The following is a 12,443-nucleotide window of genomic DNA, read 5'->3' on the forward strand; positions in this document are numbered from 1 at the left end:
GTTACTATTATTCTTGAGGACATGCGAGACGTCTTGTCATAATTAAGTAATCATGTGAATTTGGTATTCGTCCGATATTTTGATGATATGTATGTTGTTTATTCTCTTAGTGGGGTCATGTGAACGTCGACTACATGACACTTCACCATATTTGGACATAAGGGAATGCGTTGTGGAGTAGTAGTTAGATGATGGGTTGCTAGAGTGACAGAAGCTTAAACCCTAGTTTATGCGCTATTCCGTAAGGGGCTGATTTAGATCCATATGTTTAATGCTATGGTTAGATTTATCTTAATTCTTCATTCGTAGATGCGGATGATTGCGAGAGAGGTTAATCATAAGTGGGAGGCTTGTTAAAATAAGAACAACACCCAAACACCGGTCCACCCACATATCAAATTATCAAAGTAGCGCACGCGAATCAAACAAACATGATGAAAGTGACTAGATGAAATTCCCGTGTGTCCTCAAGAATGCTTTGCTTATTTGAAGAGACCCTTCTGGTCTGTCCTTTGCTACAAAAATGATTGGGCTACCTTGCTCCACTTTAAGTTACTATTGCTACTTGTCACTTGTTACAAATTACCTTGCTATCAAACTATCTGTTACCGACAATTTCAGTGCTTGTAGAAAATACATTACTGAAAACATCTTGTCATTTCCTTCTACTCCTCTTCGGGTTCAACACTCTTACTTATCGAAAGGACTACAATTGATACCCTACACTTGCGGGACATCAGCTCTCATGGACCAACTTACTCATGTCGGTGATTATAGCATAACCACCTTGGAGGATAGATCTTTCTTACCACCATGGTCATCGCATGACAACATAAAGATCAACCAACTTCTCATTGTACGAGCTCGGGGTTCATTAATATGAAAAAGTTTTAGTATTTGTTGACCCATAGTGCGACCTACTATGAACTGTGTCCACAACCGAGGAGGCGGCTATTCCAGTAGATTGTACACTCTACAGAGGTTAGTACACCATGCCCACACCATGGAACTCTTGACCTCGTACTTTAGTACATATTCCCATTCAGGTGGACCATATAGATGTTCCAACAAAAGCAATCTATTGCATGACACTCCTCCGGCCACTCCGATATACACCCGTCTGGGCCATGCCATGGGTGTGTGTCACTGTGTGACGCCCTGCCACCATCGTGGCTACACTAAACCGTCCCAAACGAGGACTTTGGTACCATTAAAGCTTGGCCTCACAAGGTTATAGCCGCCTACCGGGCCAGGGTAGCATGCACATATAACCTTCCCTCGTTAGAGGTACTGACAATGGGCATAACAATAGACCGAATTAGGCCCTCCCCATCCAGGAAAATGTGGCTTCACTGGTGAGCTCGATTGTTGGCACTATGACTTAGCCAACAGGCTTGTTCAAGTTCAATTAACAGCAAGATTAACTTGAATGATGATCATCTGAGCCATTGCAAAATAACATGATGAAATGCATACGAGCATGATATCAACAATAGCATGCATGGGTAACATAACTATTTAACAAATGAATCTTAACAGTAACAATAATTCATTTAGTCTACTAGATGCAAATGAGCATGCCCTAGCAATGATCATGTAATCACAAGCATATTCAGCTTAATAGCAAAAATGATTTAAATGAGCAAACATTATAAAATAATTCAAGTATGAACCATGGCAATTGCAATGCCATCATGCAAATGGATGATGTGGTTTGGCTCATTCTAGAGGACTGTCAAAATATTCCTGGTCTTCTTTCATAAAGTTACTTTCTTTTCAAAATAATAATAATAGCAAATAGAAAATGTCACATAAGGCATTTTCTGCTGCCAGAAATTCTAGACAGTAAGGAAAATCTCAAATTTTACCAACAAAAAGAATAGCTCAATACAAAACAATGGCAAAAAGTTTCAACTCGTTTGGACTTATAGTTTAGATACTAGAGGTGGTCAAAGTTCTGGTCAAAATATGAATTTATTTGAATTAAATCGAATTCCAGAGAAGGCCACCTCAAAGACGTATTTTTCGCTAGCGCCTCCACTAGAAAACGGTTTGGGATGGGGAAGAGAGGCTGACAGGTGGGTTCCCCTGTCAGGTTTAATAGAAAGATATAGATATAGAGATAGAGATAGATAGATAGATAGATAGAGAGAGAGAGAGAAGAGGTGAGCGGCTCTGCCGACGGTTGTTCTCCGGCGAGGAGGCCACGACGGTCGCTGGCGATGGTCGGGATGGACCCAGGGGAGCACTTACGTACCTACACCTCTACCGGAGGTGGACGAACGGCGAGGTGAGCTTTGTCTCCACAGACGGCAGGCGGCGGGGCTCGTCGTTGTTTATGTTTCCGCGTCACTCCGAACAACCGACCACCTAGTCACGCTAAGGAGCTCGAGGAGGACTTGCTCGAGGTGTTTGCAGAGGGAGAGGCGGATCGGAGAGAGGAAGTGGCCGTAGGGATCCACGGCGGAGCTCCGACGAGGATCCGAGGCAGGAGGCCCTCCTAGCCTTTGCCCGCTTGGCTTTGGTCGATTTGTGGCTAGTGGAGGAGGTGTGGATGGCCAGAGAAGCTCGGGAGGGGCTGATTTATAGCAAACGGAAATGCTCAGCTTCGGTCGCCATTGCGTCTCATCAGGGGAGAAGATTTTCTTGGCAAAGCTATTTTCAAACACTTGCATACTCTTAGAGAGATTTCACAAGTTAATATTGGCAATGGCTCCTCAACACTTTTTTGGCTAGATTGATGGTTGTTGCCAGAGCCACTCTCCACTGCTTGTTTACACACCATACTTTGCCCAATGCTCTTGTTGACAAGATAATGATGGATGGGATTGAACTGGGCTTGCGTAGCCGGCTAACCTTAATCGCTACCAATGAACTTGCTGCCTTGAGATGTCTGTTGCAGGTTGTGCGCCTCATTGGAGTACTCGAGGAAAGGTCCATGCTTAATGGAGCGGCCTTCTACACTAAGGGCGCCTACGATGCTCTTGCTTCTCAGCTCTTGGATCCCACACCTGCTCACATCTGGGACCCTCGTGTCCCTAGCAGGGTACATGTGTTTAGTTGGTTATTCTAGCTGGAAAGGTTAGACACGAGGGTTAATCTTCATCACAAGACCATCATCGACTCCTCATCCTATCCATGTTGTAACGCAGTGCCAGAGGACAAAGCTCACATTTTCTTCACATGCCCGATGACTGCCTCCATTTGGGGTGTTATTGGGTTGCTGCCCCGTTTCTCACCATTGGCGGACTTGTGGAATGCGTCGGTTCAGCCCGGACTTCCTCCGTCAATCTGACCCTTTATTATGTTGCTCGTGCTATTTTTTTGAAAGATCCAACATCGCTGGCATTTCATTGATAATAGCAAGAAGCAGCGGAAAACAACAAGGTGGTGAAGTTCCTAGGACCAGATCCAAAGAGAAGAGAAAAAGAAAAGACAAGAAAAGAAAAGAAACAACAACCCTAATAGTTGCAGCACAACACTCCATACAATCCATACTAGGCAGCGCAGCTCCGACTACGACGATGAACTACTAAGGAAAACCAGGCAGGGGTGGCGTCACGGAGGATCACCGAACGAGCCATCTGTCACGTGTCATAGTATACCACCGCCCCCCACCACCACCAAGGCTTCGACTTCACAACAACAGGCAGTCGAGACACACCGACGGACACGCGGGAGCCGACTACCACGACCAAGGCCATACCTCCGACATTGCTCATCGCCGTCATCGTTGCCACTGAAGCCACCTTGCACCTCCAGCCATAGGAAGCACCAATGGGATCAAGGTCTTCAAGACGGCGCCCTAAAGAGGGGAACGACGTTGAAAATGACACCATGGCCGACCCTACAGCGGGATCTGGTCTTTCACCCGAAGAACTTGATCCAGGAATAGAGGCAGTGAAGATTCCCGACGACGCCCACAAGGAGGATAGCGATGCCCATGAGTGTCGTCGCCGCCGGCCGACTAGCACCGGCCTGACTATTCACCCCGGGCAGCCACTCCCGTGCAGCCGGCCGAGGCCGACCCATACCTCCACTAGACCGTGCACCCCCCCCCCACACACACACAACGAGCGTGCCAACGCTGTGCAGGGCCACCAACAAGCCTCCTTGACGACGGGCCTGCAGGAAACCAGATCTGGTGATGCACCCCGCGTCCAAACCACGGGCGAAGCCTTCCTCCTCCAACAATCGCCATCGGGCAACATTCGTCGCCGGCAGAACCCTGCCCGGGCCGCCAGCCCACGGCAGGCCTGCCAAATCCAGGTCCCCCGCCGAACACCACACGTAGTCGCCCAGCCAAGCAGCCACACCACGCACACCACAACGACCACCGTCGCCCAGCCGAGCCACCGTGGTCACCACACACGCCCGTGCACGCGAACCGGCCATGACCACCACGTGCCACACCGCGCCAGATCCCCGCACTCGCTAACCGACCGCGGTCAGCACGCGCTGCCCCTCACCAGATCCGCGCGCCCCGGAGCCCCCCGTGCCTCCATGCATAGCCTCGGCGGCCAAAAGCGCCGCCCCGAGCGTGCGCTGCCGCTCAAGCTCCCCCGATGCCACCGGCCCGTGCCAGCCATCCCCGGGCGAAGGAGGAAAAGGGCCCCTCCGCCGGCCGCTGCGAGAGGAGGTGGGGAGGGTGGGTGGGGTGCTGGCGGCGGCTAGCGTTTGCTCTTGAGCCGTTCGCGGGAGCGACACGAGAGCCGGGGGTTGTTGTTGCTCGTGCTATGGAAAATGTGGGTTTCTCAAAACGCCAAAACCTTTAGGAACTTGTCTCTCTTTCCAAATGATGTAATTAGGGCTATTATTTATGACCTCACTCTCTGGTCACACCGCCTTAAAAAGGCGGATCGAAAAATCCACGCCGGATTGTACCGGGATTTTTTCACCTCTGGTCCTTCCTGAACCTTAATTTTTGATTGAACGGTCACAATTCAGCCCACTAGAGCCCGTGGGCCGCTTGTTCACCAATCTATTTTTTTCTTCTAATTTCATAGAAAACTTGGGTCAAACGGAAGAAACCTTGCGTAATCCCAGTAGCAAACTACTCTTCTACGTAACGACGACACGAGGAAGACTCCAATTCGGGAAAGCAGCGCGTTCATGCAGCCACTCGCGTCTATTATATAAACTCAACATCTGCGGCACCACAAAGTCTGACCAGAGGAGAAGAGAAGAGAGGACGAGGGCAACCAGCGCCTCATCCCCTGTTCGCGTCGCCACTGCGTCTGCGTCCGCGTGCGCAAGAACCAGCAAAGATTCGACTTGGATCCATGATCAAGAAGGGGTGCGCTACGTTCTTGGTGGGCGAGGAGGTGGAGGACGGGGCGACGAGGCGGTTCACGGTGCCGGTGGAGCTGCTCGTGCACCCGCGGATCATGGAGCTGCTCGCTGAGGCGGAAGAGAAGTACGGCTACGCGCACGAGGGCGCCATCGTCCTGCCCTGTGGCGTCGAGCGGTTCCAGAAGGCCGTCGACGAGGCGAGGGCGCAAGAACGGCACCGTCGTCACCAACACCACCATCATCATCACTTCAGCCTTCCTCAGCTAGTCGGGTGCTTTAGGCCGGCGCATTTTGTTGTTTAGGATCCACCACTTGCGCGGCTAGGTTTAGTTTCCACGTCTTTCCTTGGTTTCTTGCTCGAATTGAATCCCTTGATCTAGAGAAAGGTCAGCACGTAGTGTGTCTAGTTTGACCGAACTGGCATGACTCTTTATGTGATCGATTGACTGAGACCGAGTAAAATTTTGTAACTAACTCAAAATACATCTGGAAGTTAAGATTTTTTTTATTTGTTTTTACGCAGAGGTGTGATTTTTGACTAAAGACGTCGCAATTGGCAGGATGGCAAAGTGTGGCTCTTTTTGTGGCTACGACGAGTTTAATTCCACTGTATGGTCTATCATACATGTAGTTTTAAACCTTTCCCTCACTACGCATAACATGTATGAAAATTTGTTGATGGGTACTGTTAACATGTCTTCTTCACATATTCTCGTGAGGTGGCCGCCTTATGTTTGACTCTGAGGCTCTCTCGGAACAATGAGGGTTTTAGCAGAAAGAAAAATGTGTCAACCCCTCTGCAGGTTATTCATGCATGTGTGCATTTTCTTCGTTTGGTCTATCATGCATAGGACGGAAGACGGTGACTTTCTACGATGGCGCCTACCCGACAAAACATATGGCTAGAGAGGTTTTCTTTCGTCATGGACGTTAGTATAATATCCGAATATGACCTCCCCATTCCTAGCTTGTACCTTTTCTTTTTCATGTATTACATTTTCTCTCTCTTTGACGTATTAACTATGCACATCTTATTATGCAGAGAACGGGGATTCGCTCGTCGAGGTTGCATCCCCTCGATATATTGATTGAATGAAAATTTTATTTCTCAAGAAAATATGTTTAATGATAATTCTAAGCAAAACTATTTATTGATCATCCACATTTGGTTTCATTGTTGAAACTACTTCACGTGCAATGGTTTACAGTCCAGTTCTGGCATGACAAGTGATCCAAAGATCCTGCTTCACTCAACGGACATCATGAAAGGTTTCGTTGAATTGTCGTACAAAAGTCGTACAAATAATATTGAATATGTAGCAATGTTGAAATGCGGTTTCACGAGAGTCTAGTTTCACCCTCTTTTTTAAACTAGAAGGGCCCCGAAGCTTTAAGCATGAAGTTGTGGGGCTGTACATCTTACAACATGACCCAACAGAAATAGGAAACTGCAAATAAGTCCTTGACTTTGACAAGGAGGACCCCAAACTAGAAGATAGAATCACTATATATTGGGTCCAATGAAACTTCAAGAGGGATTCAATCTTGCCGTTGCCAGGGATAAATACTTGGAGAGACAAGATTTCCATAGGCGTAGAAATCTTGTGTTACTATGTTACTATATATTGTGTTCCATAGGCGTAGAAATACAGGGAGAAATAATGAGAAGTATCAAAAAATAATCATAATTGTTTTGAAAATAGGAATACAGAGGATTGTGTTACTATGTTTTTACATTTGTTTTTTATGGGTCATACAAATAATCCAATCAAATCAACCAACGACATCCGATTCATAATTTGCAACTTTGTTTCATACATAACGTGACGATATACCTTTGGGAGTCATGACCAAGTGCTGGGGTGAGTGAGGGTACCGACTCGAAGGAGGATGCTTTATGGGTTTACCCGGACAATATCACCGAATTGGGTGTCTAAGGACTTCTGAGTTATGCACCCCTACTACGCCCAGCAGACACTCACATGGGATGATGATGGATGCACTACTTTGAGATTCAAAATTTAAGGGCCATATGTTCTCCTTGTTCGCGGGATTAATAGTTATCCAAAACACTTCTTTTGGAGGAAATAGGGCATGGAAGAAAGAGATTACACTCTCATTTCATGGGATGAATTCATGGGACGAAGTATGTAAACTAAAAGAGCGACGTTGTAAGGGCATATTTCTCCCTAAGTGGTTTTGGTGATTGATGACAATGCATTTTGCGGACTAATCATGTGCATTGAGCATTTCAGATATCTCATGGCTAGGCACTAGACGATTCGACGCCCCTCGGAGTCTTTCGAAGACGGCGGTTTTTCAACGTTGCTTTTTCGGTGGATTTGAGTCGTAGGAAAGCCGTACTATTAAGAGGTGGTCCGCTTCGGAAAGGTATTGGTGGAATCAACACGTACATAGCCCCATATTCACCGACAACCTCATTCCCATCTCCGGAGCCTTTCCTATGTTTTCTGTAGTGTTTTCAGAATCTTGCCAGTGGTAGTACTGCCTGTTCCTATGGTAGTACCGCTTATGCGGTAGTACCACTGGTACTTGCGTGGTAGTACCGCTTAGGGTTTCCTCGAGCGTGCAACTTTCGGTTGTCTATTTGTAATTCACGGTAGTAGGGCAGTAGTACCGTGGTAGTACCGCTCCGGGGGTACTATAGCCCGTACTACCGTCCCCACTACCGCTTGCGGGGTTTTCTTACGTGCAAGGTTCTGTTCCACTTTGCCACAAGCGGTAGTAGAGCGGCACTAGGACGGTAGTACCGCTTGGCACGGTACTGCCGCCCCTGGCACCCTCTACTACCGCTGCCTCTCCAGGACAAAGACCCAAAGCAGTAGTACCGCTCGGATCAGCGGTAGTACCGCTCCAGCGGCACTACTGTAGATACACTATGTGTAGTCTTAGCCCTGTGCGGAGTTGTACCACCTAAGCGGTAGTACCGCTCCTAGGAGCAGTAGTACCGCTTAGCTGCGAGCTGGCCAGAAAACAGTTGGATTTTTGCTCCCTTATATAAAGGGGGGGTCTTCTTCCTGCTAGAGTTGACCTCTTCCCTTCCAAGCTCCATTATTGCTCAAAGCTCCATTTTTGCCCGATCTCTCTCCCTAGCGAATCAAACTTGTTGATTTTCTAGGGATTGGTTGAGAAGGCCCCGATCTACACTTCCACCAAGAGAAATTTGATTCCCCCCACTAATCCCTTGCTGATCTTGTTAGTCTTGGGTATTTGAGCACCCTAGATGGTTGAGGTCACCGCGGAGCCATATTCCATTGTGGTGAAGCTTCGTGGTGTCGTTGGGAGCCTCCAATTAAGTTGTGGAGATTTCCCAAACCTTGTTTGTAAATGATCAGTTGCCGCCTCCAAGGGTACCAATAGTAGAGTCACGGCATCACGCATTGTGTGAGGGCGTGAGGAGAATACGGTGGCCCTAGTGGCTTCTTGGGGAGCATTGTGCCTCCACACCACTCCAACGGAGACGTACTTCCTCTCAAAGGGAAGGAACTTCGGCAACACACCCTCGTCTCCACCAGCTCCACTCTTGGTTATCTCTCACCTTTACTTGTGCAAGCTATATTCTGTTGTATCCCTTGCTTGCTATTGTGCTTGTTGTTGTTGCATCATATAGGTTGCTCACCTAGTTGCATATCTAGACAACCTACTTTGATGCAAAGTTTAATATGGTAAAGAAAAGCTAAAAATTGTTAGTTGCCTATTCACCCCCCTCTAGTCAACTATGCTGATCCTTTAAAGTTTGTGCTTTGAGTTACTCCAAGTTGCTCTTGGTTTCTCGGTCTTTTTCGAACTTGGAGTATCTCTTCCTTGTGATGTTCTTTTGAGTCTCTATCCCAAGCCTATCCTTATGCTTCAACCCCTACTCTGTATAATCCTTTTGTTCCCTGTTTGGGCTGTTCTGTCTCACTGCCGGCGGTACTACCGCTGTGAGGGAACGGTATTACCGCTCGAGCGGTACTATCGCTGGAGTGGTACTATTGGGCCTTCTGCCAGGATGTAGTACCGGGGCGGTACTACCGCTACCTCCAGCGGTACTACCGCTTAGCAGGACGCGGTGGGAGTAAGCATCAGGCAGGGGGAGTTCTAACTCCCCATACCCTTTCACTCTCCCTCCCCACGTCTCTCTCTCTCTCTCAGGCACCGAAGAATAGCCCCGGCCGCTGCTCCAGCTGGCCGATTCCATGCCGTCTTCAACGATTCCGACCGGTGGAATTGTTTCCCACCACCTTCCCTCACCATGGACCTCGGTATTGCCCTCGTTCGTTGCTCCTATGGTTCTCTCCTTTGAATCTAGGTTTCTAGGGCAATGCATGGTGGTTTCTCGATTTTTGGCTAAATCGGGGCTTGAGTAGGATGTTGAATGACTACTAGATAGGAGGATTGAAGATTTAGTGGAGCATTTTTGAATTTGTGACCTCCGGTACTACCGGATCTGGGCGTTCCATGTGCCCGTTCCCAAAGCGGTACTACTGCTCCTGCGCAGCGGTACTACCGCTCGGGCGGTACTACCGCCCCAGATCCGCGGTACTACCGCTCGAGGCCCCAAATTCCAGAATGCTCCCTAAACCTTCCTTTCTCACCTTTGTTTCTTCCTAGCTTATGCATAGTCTATATTCATGTTTTCCCTTGCGGTTTTGTGTCACTTCAGGTGGTAGTAGCTCCAAGGTCCGTCGCAAGAATGTGAATCCCCCATCCAAGCATGGTCTCACCTATCATGCCAGAATTGTGTATTCCGAAGATGAAGAACAGATTGCCCCCATACCTCTGCCTGCTCGTCGCTAGTCTGCCAAGAACAAGGGCAAGTCCAATGTCAAGTCAACCGCTGCTCCCAAGAAGAAGGAACTAGTCAAGACGGCAGCCGAGTTAAAGCAAAATGAGTATTGGCAATATCGTGAGCAAAACCCCTACCTCATTCCTCAGGATCTTTCTCTAGTTGGCTCACCATTCTGGAATAAGGACCTATCACTTGTGTACTTTGATCGGATAATGGGAAGGAATAACCTGTTTGTGAAGACCAAATCAATCAATATGGATCATATGGAGAAGTACTAGGCATACTTTGGAGAAGCTCGTTCCCTCTATGAACAGCTCAACATCGTGCCCCTCATGACCTTCAACTATGACTTTGATGCAAAGTTGGTTGCTCAGTTCTTTGCAACCATCTAGTATGGCACCAACTCAGAGCACACATTGATCTGGATGACCTATGGCAGTCAATTGCGCACCACTTGGAATGCGTTTATGGCACGTCTTGGATATCCTGACGAGGGGCCGAGGAAGCCTCTTGGCCTTCATCCTCACCACGAGGGGGGGGGGGGTTACTCACAAGGATGAGCTGAATCCTCATGTGATTATCACCAAGACTGAGAAGGGAGTCAAGAAGGAGCTCTAGCCATTCTTCGAAATTATGCATCGCATCTTCCGGCACACTCTCTTTCCTTGCATTGGCAACTTGGACATGGTGCATGGCCACCTTGTGGATATGCTTCTGTTGTGCCACTCTGAGAAGGGCACGTATGCAGTCTTGGATGTCTCTCATGTCATGTGGAAGGAGCTAGTGAGTGCTACCTATGGAGATGCCTGCCCAATTTATGCTCCTTTCATCTTCAAGCTGATCCAGACTACCTGGAACTCCACTTTCCCTGGTGTGCCTCTTGAGACCGGACCCTTGACTCCTCATGACTTTCTTAACTTGTGTCAGAAGGAGATTTGGGCCTCTACTACTCGCCCAGAGGCGGCTGTGTCTTCTGCTTCTGGAGAGGATCAGGGTGATGATGGTGGTCCTGCACCCGGCACAGAGCATTCTTCTGGTCAATGAGGTTGGGCAGCCAAGCTCAAGAATAAGGTGAAGAAGCTCTTTTGCCTTCAGACCGATGTTCAGCACAAGATGTACTTGGTGTTGGGGAACGTAGTAATTTCAAAAAATTTCCTACGCACACGCAAGATCATGGTGATGCATAGCAATGAGAGGGGAGAGTGTTGTCTACGTACCCTTGTAGACCGATAGAGGAAGCGTTATGACAACGTGGTTTATGTAGTCGTACTCCTCACGGCCCGACCGATCAAGCACCGAAACTACGGCACCTCCGAGTTTTAGCACACGTTCAGCTCGATGACGATCCCCGGACTCCGATCCAGCAAAGTGTCGGGGAAGAGTTTTGTCAGCACGATGGCGTGGTGACGATCTTGATGTTCTACCGCTGCAGGGCTTCGCCTAAGCACCTCTACAATATTATCGAGGAGTATGGTGGAGGGGGGCACCGCACACGGCTAAGAAAACGATCACGAAGATCAACTTGTGTGTCTAGAGGTGCCCCCTACCCCTGTATATAAAGGAGCAAGGAGGGTGCGGCCGGCCCTAGGAGGAGGCGCGCCGGAGGAGTCCTACTCCTACCGGGAGTAGGACTCCCCCCTTTCCCTAGTTGGATTAGGACTTGGGGGGAAGGAGGAGAGAGAGGGAAGGAAAGGGGGGGCGCCGCGCCCCCTCCTTGTCCAATTCGGACTTGGGGGGGGGGGAGGGGCGCGCAACATCCCCTAGGCCTCCTCTCCTCTTCCTCCACTAGGCCCATTAAGGCTCATTAGGTTACCGGGGGGGGGGGGGGGTCCGGTAACCTCCCGGTACTCCGGTAAAATGCTGATTTCACCCGGAACACTTCCGATATCCAAACATAGGCTTCCAATATATCAATCTTCATTTCTTGACCATTTCAAGACTCCTCGTCATGTCCGTGATCACATCCGGGACTCCGAACAAACTTCGGTACATCAAAATATATAAACTCATAATGAAACTGTCATCGTAACATTAAGCGTGCGGACCCTACGGGTTCGAGAACAATGTAGACATGACCGAGACACGTCTCCGGTCAATAACCAATAGCGGAACCTAGATGCTCATACTGGCTCCTACATATTCTACGAAGATCTTTATCGGTCAGACCGCATAACAACATACGTTGTTCCCTTTGTCATCGGTATGTTACTTGCCGAAGATTTGATCGTCGGTATCTTAATACCTAGTTCAATCTCGTTACCGGCAAGTCTCTTTACCCGTTCCGTAATACATCATCTCACAACTAACTCATTAGTTGTAATGCTTGCAAGGCTTATGTGATGTGCATTACCGAGAGGGC

General features: G+C 48.5%; 1 pseudogene; it reads left to right on the top strand.

Moving 5' to 3' along the window:
- The first annotated feature begins 5,282 nt into the window (after positions 1–5,282).
- On the top strand, positions 5,283–5,594 carry LOC147965467 (auxin-responsive protein SAUR32 pseudogene; annotated as a pseudogene).
- Positions 5,595–12,443: the final 6,849 nt, after the last annotated feature.

The sequence above is a fragment of the Triticum urartu genome, chromosome 6A (genome assembly GCF_056163025.1).
Source record: "Triticum urartu cultivar PI428250 chromosome 6A, HENAU_Tu73, whole genome shotgun sequence".
Taxonomy (NCBI): Eukaryota; Viridiplantae; Streptophyta; class Magnoliopsida; order Poales; family Poaceae; genus Triticum; species Triticum urartu.